At 43.2% G+C, this 19,059-nt stretch overlaps 1 pseudogene; it reads right to left on the reverse strand.

The window, feature by feature from the left end:
- Positions 1-3,902: 3,902 nt before the first annotated feature.
- LOC121277781 lies at positions 3,903-4,106 on the reverse strand (annotated as a pseudogene).
- Positions 4,107-19,059: the final 14,953 nt, after the last annotated feature.

Here is a 19,059-nt window from a genome sequence, read left to right on the forward strand (position 1 = left end):
ATGACGTGCTGTTCCTCCAGTTTGCGTTGAGCTTCACTGGAACAATGCAGCAGGCCAAGGACCGACATGTGGGAATGAGAGCAGAGTGGAGTGTTGAAATGGCAAGCGACAGGGAGGTCTGGGTAATGCTTGCAGACAGACCGAAGGTGTTCTGCAAAGCGGTCACCCTGTCTGCGTTTGTTCTCTCCAATGTAAAGGAAACCGCATTGGAAACAATGAATGCGTAGACTAAATTGAGGGAAGTGCAAATGAAATGCTGCTTCACTTGAAAGGAGTGTTTGGGCCCTTGGACGGTGAGGAGAGGGGAAGTAAAGGGGCAGGTGTTGCACCTTCTGCGGTTGCATGGGAAGGTGCTGTGGGAGGGGGTTGAGGTGTAGGGGGTGATGGAGGAGTGAATCAGGGTGTCCTGGAGGGAACGATCCCTGTGGAATGCCGCCAGTGGGGGTGAAGGGAAGATGTGTTTGGTGGTAGCATCATGCTGGAGTTGGCGGAAATGGCGGAGGATGGTGGGCTGATAAGTGAGGACAAGGGGACCCTATCATGTTCCTAGTTTTTTTTTTTACTTTTGCTTCACAATTCTAAGTATTGCCCTGGATTTAAACAAGTACATTTAAAAAATATCCTTGAGTCAAAATAATTTTCCAATTAGTAGTGCACAATTTTAAGGTGAAAAATGGTAGTTACTGATCAGGACATCACACACAGATTCATCACATCAGGGGCTAGAAATTCGTCACCATAGTGCTACCATGAGTGATGCTGCAGATGCCTATCTCCAATTCCTGGGCCATGGTTCACCACTGGCTGCACCGTCCTACGCCTGTGCAGTGTTCCTGGATGAGAAGGGCGTATGCAGGTGTGACACCTCCTGGGGCTTCTGTGCTGGGCAGGTGGTGGTTCTTGGGCATCTGAAAGTAAAAACTTAGAGAAGGAAGGTTGGTGTGAGAGAAAGGAGTTGGGATGGAAAACAAGAGGTCCATGGTCACACCATCAGCAACTTATTCCTCGTGCCAGATAGCAGGATATGGGTGAATTGGTTGAGAAGGGGCATAATGCAGGATCATTCTGTAATCCTCAATGTTCTCAGTAATGTTAGATGGCATTGGCTCTGTTGCAGCCAGCCCCATGATGTGGAGAACCATCTCCTCTGTAGGGCTCAGTAGATGCATCATTGTTCCCTCCTCAATCTGAATAGGTATGGGCGGGTCACAAATTGTGACGCCCCATGCCAAGCACTGGGACACACTAATTTCTAGCCCAAAACCTCCACCTATTTTGCACTTGATGTGCATTTCTGGTGAGGAGTCTGAAATGATTCTCTGTTCGGCATCCAGACATGTCATAGAGCTTACCATGTAAAATGGCCAGTGACTCAGCTGTTGACTAAGGTTTTCCAGTGACAAGATTGTTTTTCCAACTTTCATGCCATTTTTTTGTAGTTATTTTGCTGTTAATTAAGTGATCATGAGCCTTTCTCCATGCTACATTTTTCACAGTAGGGAAGAAAAGGAGAACCAATACATGGGTGCCAGGCAGAACTAAAGAAGCTCTGCACCCACCCACAAGTATTCCCTCATCAGAATTTACAAGCCCAGGTGTACATTTGTCAGACAAGCAGTGCCTGCAGAGGCTTTATTTACATTGAATGCCATTACAGAATTGTGCCAGCTGCTCAAAGGTAACTTGCAAGCCAATCCACTCCATTGATGTGGCACCAGTGTTCCTTGTCAAGGTCATAATGCCCCTTAAAATTTGATTATTGTTTTAGATTCAGTCATGGGATATAGGCATCACTGGCTAAGTCAGCATTTATTGCCCATTCCTAATTGCCCAGGGTGGTCAGCTGCCTCCTTGAACTGCTGCAGTCCATGTGGTGTAGGTACACCCACAGTGCTGTTAGGGAGGAAGTCCCAGGATTTTGACCCAGCAACAGTGAAGGAACGGCGATATATTTCCAAGTCAGGATGGTGTGTGGCTTGGAGGGGAACTTTCAGGTGGTGGTGTGCCCATGCGTCTGCTGCCCTTGTCCTTCTAAATGGTAGCGGTCATGGGTTTGGAAGGTGCTATCTAAGGAACCTTGGTGATTTCCTGCAGTGCATCTTGTAGATGATACACACTGCTGCTACTGTGCACTGGTAGTGGAGGGAGTGAATGTTTGTGGATGTGGTGCCAATCAAGCGGGATGCTTTGTCCTGGCTGGTGTCAAGCTTCTTGAGTGTTGTTGGAGCTGCAGTCATCCAGGCAAATGGAGAGGATTCCATCGCACTTCTGACTTGTGCCTTGTAGATTGTAGACAGGTTTTAGGGAGGCAGAAGGTGAGTTATTTGTCACAGGATTCCTAGCCTCTGACCTGCTCGTGTAGCCACAGTATTTATATGGCTAGTCCAGTTCAGCTTCTGGTCAATAGTAACCCCCAGAATGTTGATGGTGGGGGATCTAGCGATGGTAATAACATTGAATGTTTAGGGATGATGGTTAGATTCTCTCTTGTTGGAGATGGTTGTTGCCTGGCACTTGTGTGGTGCGAATGTTATTTGCTAATTGTCAGCCCAAGCCTGGATATTGTCCAGATCTTGCTGCATTTGGACATTGACTGCTTCAGCATCTGCGGAGTCACAAATGGTGCTAAACATTGTGCAATCACCAGCGAATATCTCCACTTCTGACCTTATGATGGAAGGGAGGTCATTGATGAAGCAGGTGAAGATGGTTGGGCCAAGGACACTACTCTGCAGAACTCCTGCAGTGACGTCCTGGAGCTGAGATGATTGACCTCAAACAAGCACAACCATCTTCTTTTGCACTAGGCATGATTCCAACCAACAGAGAGTGTTCCACCTGATTCCCATTGACTCCAGTTTTGGTAGGGACCTTTGAGGCCACACTTGGTCAAATGCGGCCTTGATGTCAAGGGCAGTCACTGTTACCTCACCTTGAGAGTTCAGCTCTTTTGTCTATGTTTGAACCAAGGCTGGAATGAGGTCAGGAGTTGAGTGATCCTGGTGAATCCAAACTGAGTGTCAGTGAGCATATTATTGCTAAGCAAGTGGCATTTCACAGCACTGCTGATGACCCCTTCCACCACTTTACTGATGATGGAGAGTAGGCTGATGGGGCGGTAATTGGCCAGGTTGGATTTGTCCTGCTTTTTGTGGATGGGACACACATTGGGCAATTTTCCACATTGCTGGGTAGATGCCAGTATTGTAGCTGTACTGGGACAGTTTGGCTAGGGGCACTGATTCATCAGCTGAAGGCAGGTGGTACGTTGTAATCAGCAAGAGGTTTCCTTGCCCATGTTTGACCTGATGCCATGAGACTTCATGGACTCCAGGGTTGATGTTAAGGACTCCAGGGCAAATCCCTCATGACTGTGTACAACTGTGCTGCCACTTCTGCTGGGTCTGTCCTGCCGGTGGGACAGGACATACCCAGGAATGGTGATGGTGGAGTCTGGGACATTATCTGTAAGGCATGATTCCTTGAGTGTGACTATGTCAGGCTGTTATTTGACTAGTCTGTGAGACAGCTCTCCCAATTTTGGCTTAAGCCCCCAGATGTTAGTACAAAGGACTTTTCAGGGTCACCAGGGCTGAGTTTGCCTTTGTCATTTCTAGTGCCTAAGTTGCTGCTTGGTGGTTTGTCAGGTTTTGCTACAACTGAATGGCTTGCTAGGCCATTTCAGAGGCATTTAAGAGTCAACCACATTGCTGTGGGTCTGTAGTCACATGTAGGCCAGATCAGGTATGGATGGCAGATTTCCTTCCCTAAAGGGCATTTTTTTTAAGGTTACTTATTTATAATGTTTATTGTTCCATTTTGTCAAAAAAACTTTGTGAAAATGTCCACAATCAATTATTTTGATAGAAGCTTCAGCTGGCATCAGTTTTGACGATCTGTTATCATAATCTTGCTTCACACTCAATTTCCAAAAGTATGAGCACATCTCCCTCACCGACTGGCTCTTTCACATTTTGAATGATGGATTGGTTGCTGTCATCCATAAATTCCACACAGACCTGAGTGCACTGCCCCTGGGATCCCATCCTGCCAAGAACTTTAGTATTTCAGGCCAATTTGAGTCCATGGACCCTCCATGATGTCATTTGTGAATCAGATAGATCATCATTAGGTTTTTAATGCCAGATATTTATTGATTGAATTCAAATTTGACCATCTGCAGTGGTGGGATTTGACCTCAGATCCCCAGAGTGTAACACTGGGCCTCTGGATTACTAGTCCAGTAACAATGTCACAATGCTACTGCCTCCATTTGACCTTACTCTTATCTAATGTGCAGATTGTGAAGTCAAATTGTTGAACAGCGATCATGATCAGAAACTCAGGTCACTGTCTCCGTCCTTCTCTGTAGCATCCTTACTACTGGCTATCCTGAGATTGGCTAATTCAGCACCGGCTTGGGATCAAACCTAAGACCCACCTGTTGGATACTATTGTTTTATACTATATATGTGATATACAGAAAAAAATACATGAATATAGTTAACTGCAAGAAAAAATATATAATATATTTTTAATAACATGAATTACTTTAAGCTTTAGGCAGCCCAGCAGGGAAATGTCAATCTCCCCTGGGTTCACACATAGTTCTTGAAGGCAGCTCACGCATCTTGTCACAATAATAAACAGTAATAATCCTACCCCAAGGTTAGGCAATTTTATATCAACTTCATTGTTGTAATATTAACCTTGTACTATGAGGTAAACATAAAGAATTGTTGACTGGCTCCTAAGTATTCTCAATATTGCAGCATGGCTCTCTTAGTTTAGTATCACCTCTGATGTTGCCTAGATACATACATGGAAGGATCATAAGGGAGGCCACTGCTTTATGAAAAATTGACAAAAGCATGAAATGGGATTCCCAAAACCATAGCAGAATTCCTGGGAATTCCTGTAAACCTATGTGATAAAATGTATTTTAACATATTCAATCATTGCAAACCACTGACATTGATAACAAATATCAGCATAGCATCTTAACCTGTTAATTATTTCATGGGATGTGAGCATTGCTGGCAAGGCCAGCACTTGTTGCCCATCCCTAATTGCTATTAAGATGGTGGTGGTCAGCAACCTTCTGAACTGCTGCAGTCCATGTGGTGTAGGTACACCCACAGCACTGTTAGATTCTGATTAAGGAAATATATAACATTATGATGGGTTAACACCATGAGCCAATACAAAATCTACCTGTTATGGGTGGGGAGAGCTGGCAGGATAACTTTCCCCTTATTCCCTTGTCTTGGTTGTTCACGACAAAGATATATATTTTGCTTTAAACCCTTTGAGTTTTGCGACTTTAAAGTTTAGACACAAAACAGGCTTTCTGGTAAGTTTATTCACACGACACCTGAAATGTAAATGCACAACAAAGCGCTACTCCCTCAAACACACAGACACATACAGACAAGAAAAGATGAGTTTTACAGGTGATACATGCACTTAGATTATTAATGGAATAACTAGAAAACCAATGATGTGTATAAATTAGTCCTTTAAACTGAAATCATTGCAGGTTTGGATGGTGTCCTTTCTTGTGATCCTTTAAAATAAATGGAAGTTGGACGTCTCCTGATTTTCAGACGAAGTTGCGGCCGAGCTTCTGTAGAAAAATGAGACATAGGCCAGAATTTTCAGCTCAGCGAACGGGGGCGGCGCCCGTTCGCCGAGGGGTAAAATGACGCGGGGTGACATCGGGCATGTGTCCCGACCTCACCACACGCCATTTAGATTTTCAGTTCGGCGGGCACACAGCCGAGTCGGCTGAACGCGCGCCGAATTTTCAAAGGCCTATTAAGGCCATTTAAAAACTAATTAAACTAATAAACTGAGCTGCCCGTCCAACCTTAAGGTTGGGGGGCAGGCGAAGAGCCCAGGCGGCCTTCACATTTTTCATGGAGCCTGATCCACGGGTGGGATGAGGTTTCATGAGGTGATTGTAAATGGAACGAAAATTTTTATAAAAATTCATTGACATGTTCCAGCTCATGGGACACTGTCACAAGAGGGGACATGCCTTAAAATTTTTTCTTTTCTTTATTTAAATTTTTAAAACATAAGCTAATCTTCCTGAGGTACCTCTGTGCCTCAGGGAGATTTCTGCGCTTTTTTGTGGACTCAGGGAACACCAAACCCACCCACCACATCCCCCCCCCCACCCGCCTGCCACCCACACAAGGAGCACTCAGTGCTTATGGGCAAATGTCACGCTGGACGGGCCTAATTGGTCCGTCCACGTAAAATTGCGGCGCGGACCCAATCGGGAGTGTCGATCAGGTCTGCGCCTGACCCCACACATCCCCCCACAATGGGGGGGAAAATTCTCCCCATAGTATTGTTGCAGGTGGAAACAAATTAGCCCCTTTCTCATTGCCTCTATTGAGTGGTTGTTAGGCAAGGTTCTGTCCTCCTGTTGGAAGATGGTCCCTCTTGTGTCCTTTTGGTCTTCAGACTGGTCCTTGGAACAGTAAGATGTGTTATTTGAAGTCAGTTTTGATCATGTGACCACATGATCAATACTTTATTATCCTCACAGATAATTTGATGTTATGATTGCCACACAATGGGAGAATGAATGGCAGCTGTTCACAAACCTGGTTGTGATAAACTGGTGTCTCCCCTTCTATCTCTGTTAGGTCTTGAGCTCACAGGCATTGAGTCTGCAATTGTTGAATTTGAGTTTTTGTAAATATCTAGACAATAGGAGCTGTAAATTTACGTGGTTTTGTATCCAGATTGGATTTTTAAAGGACGGGACTTGGGGCAGATGTGGTGGAATCCACCCATGGATATTTACATTTTAATGACTTTCCAGAGACATGAGTTATTTCTTAAATGCAGAAGCCAGGTCAACTTACCTTCAGTGGCCATATTTTCAGCAGTACATTGCTCATTTGATAAATAATCGATTAATTTTAAGAGTCCGCATTGAATAAAGTTCGTATCTTAAAAATTGTGAAAATGAGATGCCTTCACTGGGTCTGACAGTATCATTTGGCTGATTCGGTTAAATCTGACCAACTTTGAATTGGTTTGATTGAGGGTGGCTTTTATTTTTCAGAAAATTATTAGGTTGATTTGTTTATCAAGGAGTACAAACTCAAGTGGGCAAACAAAAGGGACTGAAACCGACTGACCCAAGATTTTCTCATTTGATTTACTTTTCCACAACAACTATCTCAGTTATAGGTTGGAACATGAGCAGCTCAGGTCAGTTTTCTGCAAATTCAATTAAAATCTGAAGAAAGGTTACTCCAGCTTGCAGTGAGAACCTTGAGTGCAATATGCCAAATTGCTATGTTATTGAAAAGATTTCAAACAGTGGGAGATTTTTATTTGTGGGTGAGTGAGAAATGGAAGTCCCTATTAGCACCCTGTTGGGCCAACAATAATCATGCATAACTATAGCAGGTATTTCTGTGCAGTATTGGGATCGTCCTCTACTGCCACGAACAGTCAGAGCCCAACAACCTATTTGAAAATTACAGCACGAAATGATGTTCCAAGAAAACAATTTGTGCCAAGGCGTAAGGTGGTCCTTGGCAGCTAAAAAGTACTATAACAACAACAGGGCTTCCTCCAGTTTTATTACTATTAAAATGGCAGATTGTTGTTTAGTTTAATTTTGCATGGCGATTGTGATGTTAAAGGGAATCCACAGTGGGAAATAATTAAATTAATTAACAACTGGCAGGTGCAAAGCATTAACTTGTTTTTTTTCTTCCCATCGAGTCCAATGAAAATAGTTGTATGTTTAGTGTGTAGTGTTTACTTCATAAAGGGCATCACCAGGGAATGAAGGCAGGGGCCTTTCCAATGAACACACTCACCATCTGTTATCTCAGCAGCACCATTCGGAATGTGGACTTGTGTAATCTGTGGCTGAGTAAACACCAATTACGTACAGCCATCTTGCAAGGGTGTGGAAGGAAAGGTTTCACTGTTATGTTTAAAGAGAAAATATTTGGTCATTAGCCCTAAAAAAAACTTGTCATCAGATGTTTATTCATTTTAAATTAGGATTAAGCCTGTGGTATCTAGCTACAGGTTCATATAATTAAATACATCTGGTGAATTTTATTAAGGCAAATAACTACAATTTAACACATTGAAAATTCTTCCTAAATCTACTCCCTATTGCTAAATTCAATTCTTGAGATGAAGGCTCCTCATTTTTTTGTCCTATTTCCTTTTCTGTCTATGTTTCTTCTATGACAGGGAATAACATCAGTTCTTTGCCTATTCTCCTCTTGAGATCGTTGTTCGGAGTTTCATGAAAGGGTATAGGGTGATATAGTCTGCACTTATTCCCTTCTCTGAGGCTGATTTCCACTTCTATTGTCTGCTGTTTATGGGACATCAGCCTCAAAATGGGTTTGGCAGCCTTACCGCCCCATGGCACCAATAAAGGAGTCAGCCCCATTTGGAAAAGGGCCTACCACTGGCCTGTTGCAGGTGGTAGGCCACTTTTAATATTCAAATTGAGACCCTAGGACTCTTAAACAAAAACAGAATTACCTGGAAAAACTCAGCAGGTCTGGCAGCATCGGCGGAGAAGAAAAGAGTTGACGTTTTGAGTCCTCATGACCCTTCGACAGAACCCTAGGAATCTTATGCCATTTAGCATGGAACTGGTCAGAGGGACGACCATCCACATCCTTGTCATCAGATGTTTATTCATTTTAAATTAGGATTAAGCCTGTGCTATCTAGCTGGATTCTCATATAATTAAATACATCTGGTGAATTTTATTAAGGCAAATAACTACAATTTGTCTTTGGACAGGACAAACAATGCTGCCAAGGTATTTTTATCGTAGGTGGGGTTAGGAGCCTTACGGGCAGCTTTTAGCCTCATCAGTTTCCCTATAGGACATTCCAATACACAATGCCTCAGACCTTCTGGTCTCTGTATCATTGGACACTAGACGTATGACCCAAGATGCATGTCGGGACTCTGCGGAAGTCCTGATGTGCTGATGTACTTGGGAATAGCATTTTAATGTCCAATCGGCAATTCCCCTGTTCCCTGAGACCCTCTGTGAATGTCTTCAACTGTGAGCTAGGGTTTAGAGATTTGGGACAGTTCCATGGTACTTACCTGAATAGTTACCCAGGAAATGTTAGAAGTTTAAAACTTAGTCTAACTTCTGAGCAACTACAGAACTGACCCCCCAATCATTCACACTAACCCCTTGACTCCCCGACTACCCCCCCGACCACCTTTCCCGACCACCCAACTACCCCCCCAACCCCCTCAGTTAACTCCCCAAACCCTCGATTACCTCCCCAAATCTGACCAAAGCACCTCCTCGACTAAACCTCTGACTCACAAACCACTCCATCCGACTGGACCTGATTCCCAGCCCACCACCTGACTACCCCTCCCGACCCGATTCGAATACCCCCAACCCACCTACCAACTCACCCACCTGCCATCCTACCCAGCTGCCATCCTACCCAGTTACCCACTTATCTCATCCACCCATGCACCCTACTACCCTACCCATTCACTCATTCACCCACTCGCCCATTCATGAATCTTCATCCATTTGCTGGCATTCACATTTGACCTTTAAACTTGCCATACAGCAGCCAGTACCTTAAAAAGGGGGCTGTCCTGTCTTCCCCGACTCTACCGTGATCCAATGGAGTTCTCCTATGCAGCCTCCAAGGGAGGCTAAGCCCTGTATTTCTGAGAAAGCCGGGCTTGTAAGATCTGGCAAGAAATGTGGAACAGCGTTGAGGTTAGGGGAACTTTGCGTGGACCAGCGATCTGACAATGATTACGACTCCTTGGAAGATCCAGGCTAATGTATTGATGTAGCAATACATAGCACTGCTGCATTGATAATGGGAGTAGAGATTGGGTCCAATTAATGTCATTTATAGGAATAGGTTATTTAGGGTCAGTAAGCAGAAGAGGAGGTTTTTAATGTGATAATGGGCTAGCTACACCTGAAAGAAGAAAAACAAATCAAAAACCTCAGAAGACAGATTTCCATATTTCATGCAACAGCCAGCAGTATGACACATTCTTGTGACAAGAGGGTGATATTATGCTCTCACCAAAGCGACTAATGGCTGGAATCTGGAGAGTAGTCTGCAAAAGAAGAAAAGACATTTACAATGTTAATTTTAATGGGATTATATAACGTTGATATTAAAGCTTTTTTTTACACTTTTTGAAATGGTGTACAAACACACAGCAATAAGCTATAAAAGTCACAGCTTCATTTTACATCCTTGAGAAACTCGATTATAAAAATTATATGCATAATAAATGCTAATGCATCCATTGGAATGGTGTTAGGGCAGTGAAGTGGATAAACATGGATTTCTGAGAAGATTCAATCACGGAGGTATTTACATTTTTATAAATAATTCAAATTCACTGTTCCTTTTCTGTAAGTTATCCTTTTTGTTTCTGCTGGCTTTCCTGCCAAGATGATAGCTTAAAAATCTATTACTAAAACTCAGCCATACTAATCTACAGCTACGAGCTGTGTGAAATTGAAATAAAAGCCAAAATGCTGATGACACGCCACAGATAAGGCTGTCGAGAAAATGAGTTTATACCTGAAGTACCAATCCTCTTGTGTTTTCCAAAGATGCTGCCTGCTGAGTATCTCAAGAATTTTCTGTTTTTGTCACATTTTCAGCATTTGCAGTATTTTGCTTTTTCTTGGTGTGTTCAAGTAAATTGGGAGAAATTGAGCCCCTTACATGTCTTCTGCTACCTGTTAGAAAGCCTCTTACTTTTGTTTGGTGTCTTCTAATGCAAGGGTTTGCGGGTTCAAACATTTGTCCGAATGCTTTACGTAACAGCCAAAGGCCACATGCGCTCTGCATCATTTCGGTTCACTAGTATAATATAATATATTAATGACATGGACCTTGCTTTACAGGGCACCATTTCAAAGTTTGTGGATGAAACAAAACTTGGAAGCATTGTGAACTGCAAGGAGGATAGTGTAGAATTTCAAAAGGACATAGACAAGTTGGTGGAATGGGCGGACAAGTAGCAGATGAAGTTCAATGCGGAGAAGTGTGAGGTAATTCATTTTGGTAGGAAGAACATAGAGATACAAAATAAAATAAAGGGTACAATTCTAAGAGTGTTGCAAAGGAGCAGAGGGATTTGGGTGTATATGTGCAAAAGTCATTGAAGGTGGCAGGACAAGTTGAAAGAGTGGTTGAAAAAGCATACAGTGACCTGGGCTTTATTAATAAGGGCATAAAGTACAAGAGCAAAGAAGTTATGTTGAACATGTGTAAGACACTAGTTTGGCTTCAGCTGGAGTATTGTGTCCAGTTCTGGGCACCGCACATTAGGAAAGATGTGAAGGCATTAGAGAGAATGCAACAAAGATTCATGAGAATGATTCCAGGGATGTGGAACTTCAGTTATGAAGATAGATTGGAGAAGTTGGGGCTGTTTTCCGTGGAGGAGAAAAGGCTGAAAGGATATTTGATAGAAGTATTCAAAATCATGAGGCGTCTGGACAGAGTAGATACGGAGAAATTGTTCCCACTCATGAAAGGATGGAGAATAAGTGGTCACAAATTTAATGTAATTGGTAAAAGAAGCAATAGCGATATGAGAAAAAACTTCTTCATGCAGCGAGTGGTTAATGTCTGGAAAGCATTGTTTGAGAGTGTGGTAGTGGCAGATTCAATCGAGGCATTCAAAAGGAAATTAGACTGTTATTGGAAAAAAGAGCAATGCATAGGGTTATGGGGAGAAGGCAGGAGAATGTCGCTAAATAAACTGCTCATTCAGAGAATCAATGCAGACACGATGGGCCAAATGACCTCCTTCTGCACCATAACCATTCTGTGATTGTAATTCCATGATTCTGTTAAGAAGGGATGGCAGGAAATAAATGTTTTATCTGTAGCAAACCGTTAATATTAGACATATACTTTTAAGTCACACTGTCTTTAGTTTGTCAGCTAATCTAACGTTTCCTGACTTGTGTCATAGTGAATTCATTTGCTCGGCCAGTGCAGACTGCTTAATGAATAACACACTCACATCTTGATTTGAACATAGGAGGATTTTTCAGTTTCTTTCAGTTGCCTAATTTAGCTCAAAAATACAATACTTCTTTTTTTCCAAGAAAGGCCTGGCTATTAAAAGACTTCAGATATGTCAGATCTATAATTCTCTGCAGTGCTTCAGAAGAAAAGCATCAGTTGTGTCCCATGTCATTGTTTTTATAATGGGCTCTCTATTATGGACCACCCGCGGGCGTAAAAGCAGGTGGGTGGGCCCATAAAATAGGACCATTGGCTCCTTGCCTGTCTGCCCATGGGGGAGGCATTTGCAGGGCTGCCTGCCCATGGGCCAAATGAGACCCTTAAGGAATAATTAATGCCCACTTAAGGTCCTCATCCTATCATCGCTCTAATTTAGTAGGTAGTGAGTGAGGCCTGCGCTTAATGTGTAGGCCAACTGGTTTGACTCTGCGGGCTAATGGTCAGTCAAAGCGGGGTGTGCTCCTTTCTGGGCCCCCGACCCCACAGTTTTTCCTCCCCTTTTCTACCACTCCCACCCTTTCTAGCTTACTCCTCAACCCCTCATCAGAGCCTCACGGCTGCCCCCCGGTGAGATCCAGGACTTAGCTGGAGGTCCGGGTCCATCTCTGAACGGGTCCTCGATGTCCTCGGTGCAATACTGGCAGTGGCTGCCGGTTATGCAGAGTTGCCAGCCTCTGATTAGTCAGCAGCTCTCTGGGGCAGAAATCCCTCCTCCTGCCTATTAATGGCCAATTTCTCAACAAATGGCTGCGGGACAGCTGGTGTTCCCCTCGGCGGCCTTCCCCGCCCCCCCCCACCCCCGGACCTGACCCTTTAGCCAGGGGCCAGGGAACCCAGTACCCAGTATAATTCAGCCCAGGGTGTTTGTTTTCAATGCAGGTTGTGGCACTGTATGTGCTAAAGGTTTTTGGTTTGCAAAATTAAAAACTTATCATTTCTTTCAACAACAGCTTTAAACTCTACAGTGCTGTTCATGGACAGAGATACGCCCTTTAGCAACAATAAGAACTTGTCACTTTAATGTAAAAAAATGACCTAAACCTGTGCCTTAAATGTCCTGAGATGCTTTACGGCCGGACTTCGGAAATGGGCCTTGGTGTTGGACAGGATACACGCAGCAGAAGTTTGGATTACTTGGGGTTTATGGAGGCTTGGAGACTTGTAAGGAGGACATTGGAATAGCCAAGTTTAGAAGTGATATAGACATGTGCAGGTATAAAGGTTTTAGTTGTGCAAGGGCTAAGATAGGGATGGAGGCTGTGGAGATGGAAGTAAGTGATCTTGGTGATGGATAGAATGAGTGTTTGAAGCTCAGCCTTTAGAGAGTGACAGAAAAGAGGGTATAGCAATGCCAAAGCAATAACATTTAAAGCAGAGACTAAAATTGTCAGCTTTACTCTTACTGTTGAACTGGAATAAGCTGAGACTAATTCTAAGATTTGATGGCAGACAAGTGGGCAGGTAGAATTAGATATTCTTAGCATATATGTGGAATCTAACACCAAGCCTACAGGTGATGCCGGTTGCATAGCAACAACATATAGATCAGGACGAGGGAAAGCTGAGGATGTATCTCCAGAGAAATCTGGAGGTGACAGGAGAAGGAAATGAAGAGAAGCTATTGTTGGAGATTTGCAGGCTATGCTAAGGGAAGTAGAGAAAAAGTAGGCAAAGATAGTCCTACAGAGCTTGAACAGGAGGAGCATGAGAGGAAGGTGATGTGATCAACTATGTGAGATACTGTAGAACAATTTAGGAAGACAAGGAGAAATAACGCATCATGATCCCAGATTCAGAGGCTGTCATTCATGACTTTAGCAAGGGACATTTCAATGCCTGGAGTGGGATGGAAGCTGGACTAGAACAGTTTGGAAAGAAGGACCACTACCACCTTCACAGGACAAGTAGGGATGAGCAATAATACAGCCTTGTCACTGTTGTCCACACCACCAGAAAGAACAAAACAAAGCAAGTATTTCTGGGGATAAGAGTTGAAATGTGATGATCTGTTCAAGGAATTTAGAGAAGAAAGGAAGGTTGGAAATAGAGTAGTGTTGGGAGAAATCAAATGGGTTAAGAATTTTTAGTTGGGATGGGGATGATAACTGCAGTTTTGAAAGAGGAAGGGTGGTACCTGAGGGAAGGGAACTATTGAATTCAGCTAGACATGGAAACTAGAATAGGGAATTCAGTAATCGGGGGGAGGGGAAGAGTGCAGTGGTGATATTGGATTGGAAAGAGCAAAAGGTCAGTCTCATGGATGAGATTAATTTGGTTAGGGCAGCCAGTGGAATAATGAAAAAATCCCCAAAAAAGGAGAAAAGTGCTAGAATGGCTAAAGATGGGCGAGAGGGAGTTGTGAATTAGTAAAGGTAGCTGTCCAGCAGTTTTAATCTTCATGAATGAATCCATGAGCAAGTCACACCTATATTCAGAATGGGCAAGGGTGGGGGAGGAGGGTTTTAGGAAGTGATTGGTCACCAAGAAATAATAATTTGCCTTACCTTGGATTCAGCCAAACTTTTTGGCCTCCTGAGGGAGGTCACCAACCACAAGTAAACTTCCAGCTCTTTAACCTGTTTCCCATATCCTCGAGGATAATTGAACAGAATTCCAAATATCACTATGCCTATTTGCATTTTACAAGTGTCTTGCCCACCCTGCCAGAAGCTGTGAACAACAGTATCCTACAGAGTATGTGATCAGTTCTTACGATCTTCCATCCCACTCCTCCCTTTCCCTGATTCTCACCTTTTTGTCTCTCCTGAATGTGGAACCTCTGCCTGATTGCATCTTCGTGCCTTACCAAAGCGTCCATTCTTCACATGCATGACAGTACGTATCAGTGAGTCATTCAACCATGGCAATTGGGACAGGAATGTCACAGCTGAGCCTGATCTCTCTTCATGTACACACTTTCCAACAGTTGCAGAATAATGATCTGGCACAGCGAGGCTGGCAGAGAGAAAGGGCCACTGATCCAATGAAGAAAGAAAAGAGAACCGTACAAATTATAGGAAAGATTAAAATTAGATGGAAACTGAAAAGAGGAAGTACTGTGAAAAGCTAAAGAGTAGCAGGTGAATTTGCTAGATTCCTGAGTTAGTAGACTGATAATCTGTGCCATCAGAGTAAGCCAGTATATGGGTTGGATGCTGTGCCACAGGAAGAGAGGAAACATTTGGAGGGAAGTCAAACCTCATGCTGCTATCTTACCTCCTGGTGTGAGCTAGAATAAGAATGTTGTCTATATCCTTCGGTGTATGAAGGCAAAGATTTTCTGATCCCGAGATCCAAAGCAAGTTCTGCAGTACTGATTCCCAATTTATGCTCTTATTGAACTGCAAATATCTGCATCAGTTATTAGGGGCTGTATTAGTGTATTGCAGAACTGCCTTTCATAACTGATTTCCCCCCTCCAACTATGGAGAAGTACTTGGTCTCTGCTCTCATAGCCAACACATTCAGCTCTGCCAGTGTGATTCAGAGCAAAGACCAGGCAAATTCAGCTTTGCGCTTCTATATTGAGCTTTCTTGCATAGTGTATATTTTTGTGCGCTCTCATGCAATCCCAGGAACAAAAGCATGAAATAATTTACTTCACCAACTGATCATATTATTCTTGCTGTGCTCTCCTGTATTTTTTTCTCCATCTCCTGTTCTTATTTCTGTTTATGCATTTTCTGTTTCTTTCTGCTGCTGTTTTCTTTGCTGCTTTCTATGCAGTTTACTTCCTTGTGTTTTTAAAAAATTTCTCTTGGAGTCACTCATCAGATGCCCCGCATCAGTCTCCTGGCAGTGGAAAAAACTTCCCCTGATTAAGTCAGAGAGTGGAAGGGGCTGATGTGGGATTCTCAGTTGCTGACAGCGGGATGTCAATTAGGCTCACTAACAAGCCAATTGTCACCCATTATCCCTGAATCTATTGCAATTCAGTGATGGTTCAGAGAATAAATGGGAACTGCACAGCTTTCCCATGCCTCCTGAAGGCTACCCAGCAAACTCTGTCGGGTTTGCCAGTGGTCTCCCAGCGGAGGGTGGGGGTGGGGGCCTGGGTCCCTCATTATCAGGCACTCCTTCAGGCCGCTGAAAGCCAAGACCTTGTCCTTGTGTCTGACCCCTTCCCCCCACTCCACTCCCGCAACCCCCATCACGCCATCCTTATGCCATCCTCACTCACTTTTAGCCTGGGGTTCCTTCTTGATCCTGGGTGTCTGATAGGTGTATTGTCGACAGCTGCCATCGCTCCTGGTGGTGCTCACGAGTAATGGACAGCTGCTGGTCTCTGATTGGCCAGCAACTTTTGTTGTTTGGAGCTTTTGTTGTTGCCAGGGTCCTAAATCCAGGGATGGCCCGATGGTGGCCACTTAATGTCATCAGGCCTCCCCTTGATGATGGTTCTCCGCCAGTTCTGTGACTGGTAGGTGAGACCCCTTTCAGGGTGACTAAATCCAGACCCACGTATCTTCCAGTCTTCCTTTGTAACTCAGATTCCGGATGGTAGGGATCAGCATCATGAATCTTCTCTACACTGCCTGCAGTGTTTGAATCTGCCCCTTGTTTCTCTGCAGCAACCAGAACTTGTCACAATGCTTGAACTGTGACTAGGCCATTGCAACTTACTCTGACATGTTTTACTGCTTTGGCCATGCAGTTCAACAATCAGTTGGTTATGATTCATGCATTGCCTTGGTTGAACACAGCTGTTCAGTCGATTAAGACCCCTAGGTCATTTCAAATATACCCTTACCTAGTTCAATATCATTCACAAAATGTGCATCTCGCTTATTTCTTCTTCCTGTTTTTCACATATCTGTATTAAATCCTATCTTCTATTGTTCTGTTACTTATAAAAGGCAGCCTTGCCAGTGACACCCAAATCCTAACATTTGAGCATATGAATAAGGAGCAAGAGTAGCCATTCAGACCCTTGAGCTTGCTTTGCCATTCAATAAGATCATGGCTGATCTGACAGTAACATGAAATCTGCATCCCACTTAACCCTGATAACCTATCACTCCCTGCCTTACCAAAAATCTATCCACCTCCGCCTTAAAAATATTCAAAGACTCTGATTCCGCCACATTTTCAGGAGAGTTCAAAGATTCACAACCCTCTGAGTGAAAAAATTTCACCTAATCTCTTTTAAGTGGATGATCCCCTATTTTTAAACAGTGACCCCTCGTTCTAGATTCTCCCACAAGAGGAAACATCCTCTCTCCATCCACCCTGTCAAGACACGTCAGGATCTTATATGTTTCAATCAAATCGCCTCTTAGTCTTCTAAACTCCAGTGGATACAAGCCTAGCCTGTCCAACCTTTCCTCATGAGACAACCCACTCAGGTATTAGTCTGGTAAACCTTCTCTGAACAGATTCCAATGCATTTATACCCTTTCTTAAATAAGGTGACCAATACTGTACACAGTACTCCAAATGTGGTCTCACTAGTGCCCTATACAACTGAAGTATAACCGCCCTACTTTGTATTCCTTTCCAGTTGCAATAAATGGTAAAATTCTATTAGCTTTCCTAATTACTTGCTGTACTTGCCTCCTAGCCTTTTGTAATTCATACAATAGGTCTCTTGCACTAGATCTTTCTGCACCTCAGAGCTCTGCAATCCCTCACAATTTAGATAATATGCTTCCCTTTTATTCTTCCTGCCAAAATGGACAACCTCACATTTTCCCACATTACACTCCATTTTCCAGATCCATGCCCACTCACTTAACCTATCTATATTTTTGTAGCCTCCTAATGTCTTCTTCACAACTTATTTTTCTACCTATCTTTGTATCATCAGCAAACTTAGCAACCATCCCTTCAATCACTTCATCCAAGTCATTTATATAAATTGTAAATAGTTGAGGTGCCAGCATTGATCCCTCTGGCACGTCACTTATTACATCTTGCCAACCTGAAAAAGACCCATTATGCCTACTCTCTGCTTCCTGTTAGTCAGCCAATCTTTTATCCATGCCAATATGTTATCCCCTATACTGTGACCTTTCATTTTCTGCAATAATCTTTGATATGGCACCTTATCAAATGCATTCTGCAAATCTATGCACAGTACATCCACTGGTTCCCCTTTATCCACAGCACATGTTACTTCCTCTAAGAACTCCAATAAGTCGGTTAAATACGATTTCCCTTTCACAAAACCATGTTGAATCTGCCTGATGACCATGAGCTTATCCAAGTGCCCTGCTATAACTCCTTTAATAATAGCTTCTAACATTTTCCCTATGACAGTTGTTAAACTAACTGGCCTATATTTTCACACTTTTTGTTTCCTTCCCTTTTTGGATAATGGAGTTACATTTGCTATCTTCCAATCTAATGAGACCTTCCCCGAATTTAGGGAGCTTTGGAAAATTAAAACCAATGCATTAACTATCTCACTAGAGACTTCTTTTAAGACCCGAGGATGAAATGCATCAGGACTGGGGCACTTGTCAGCCCACAGCTCCAACAATTTACTTAGTACCACTTCTCTGGTGTGTGAAAACTGATGCAAATTACCTGTCCAATTCATCTGCCATCTTGTTTTCCATTGTCAATTCTCCAGACTCACTTTCTACAGGACCAACGTTCACTTTGTTAACTCATTTCTTTTTAAATTATGTATAAAAACACTTACTATGTGTTTTTATACTTCTGGCTAGCTTTGTCTCTTACTCTAATTTTCCCTTCTTATTAGTCTTTTAGTCATTCTTTGCTGTTCCTTATATTCTGTCCAATCTTCTGACCTGCCACCTGTCTTTGCACTAATTCCAAGAGACTCATCCTGGCATATCCAGACAGAAGAAGGATCTTTGAAACAGGCTTTTCCACTGGTGTTGGTTAAAATAACTCTCTGAAAACTGAGGAAAGTCCTGGAGATGGTCACCCAAAGTAACTACTCAGCAGGACAGATTTACAGAAACCATTGCATCCGAGAGCAACTGTAAACTGTTTTCTAAAAGAACTGTAATTCTGTGGGAGTGAA

Source organism: Carcharodon carcharias, chromosome 5 (assembly GCF_017639515.1).
Source record: "Carcharodon carcharias isolate sCarCar2 chromosome 5, sCarCar2.pri, whole genome shotgun sequence".
Taxonomy (NCBI): domain Eukaryota; kingdom Metazoa; phylum Chordata; class Chondrichthyes; order Lamniformes; family Lamnidae; genus Carcharodon; species Carcharodon carcharias.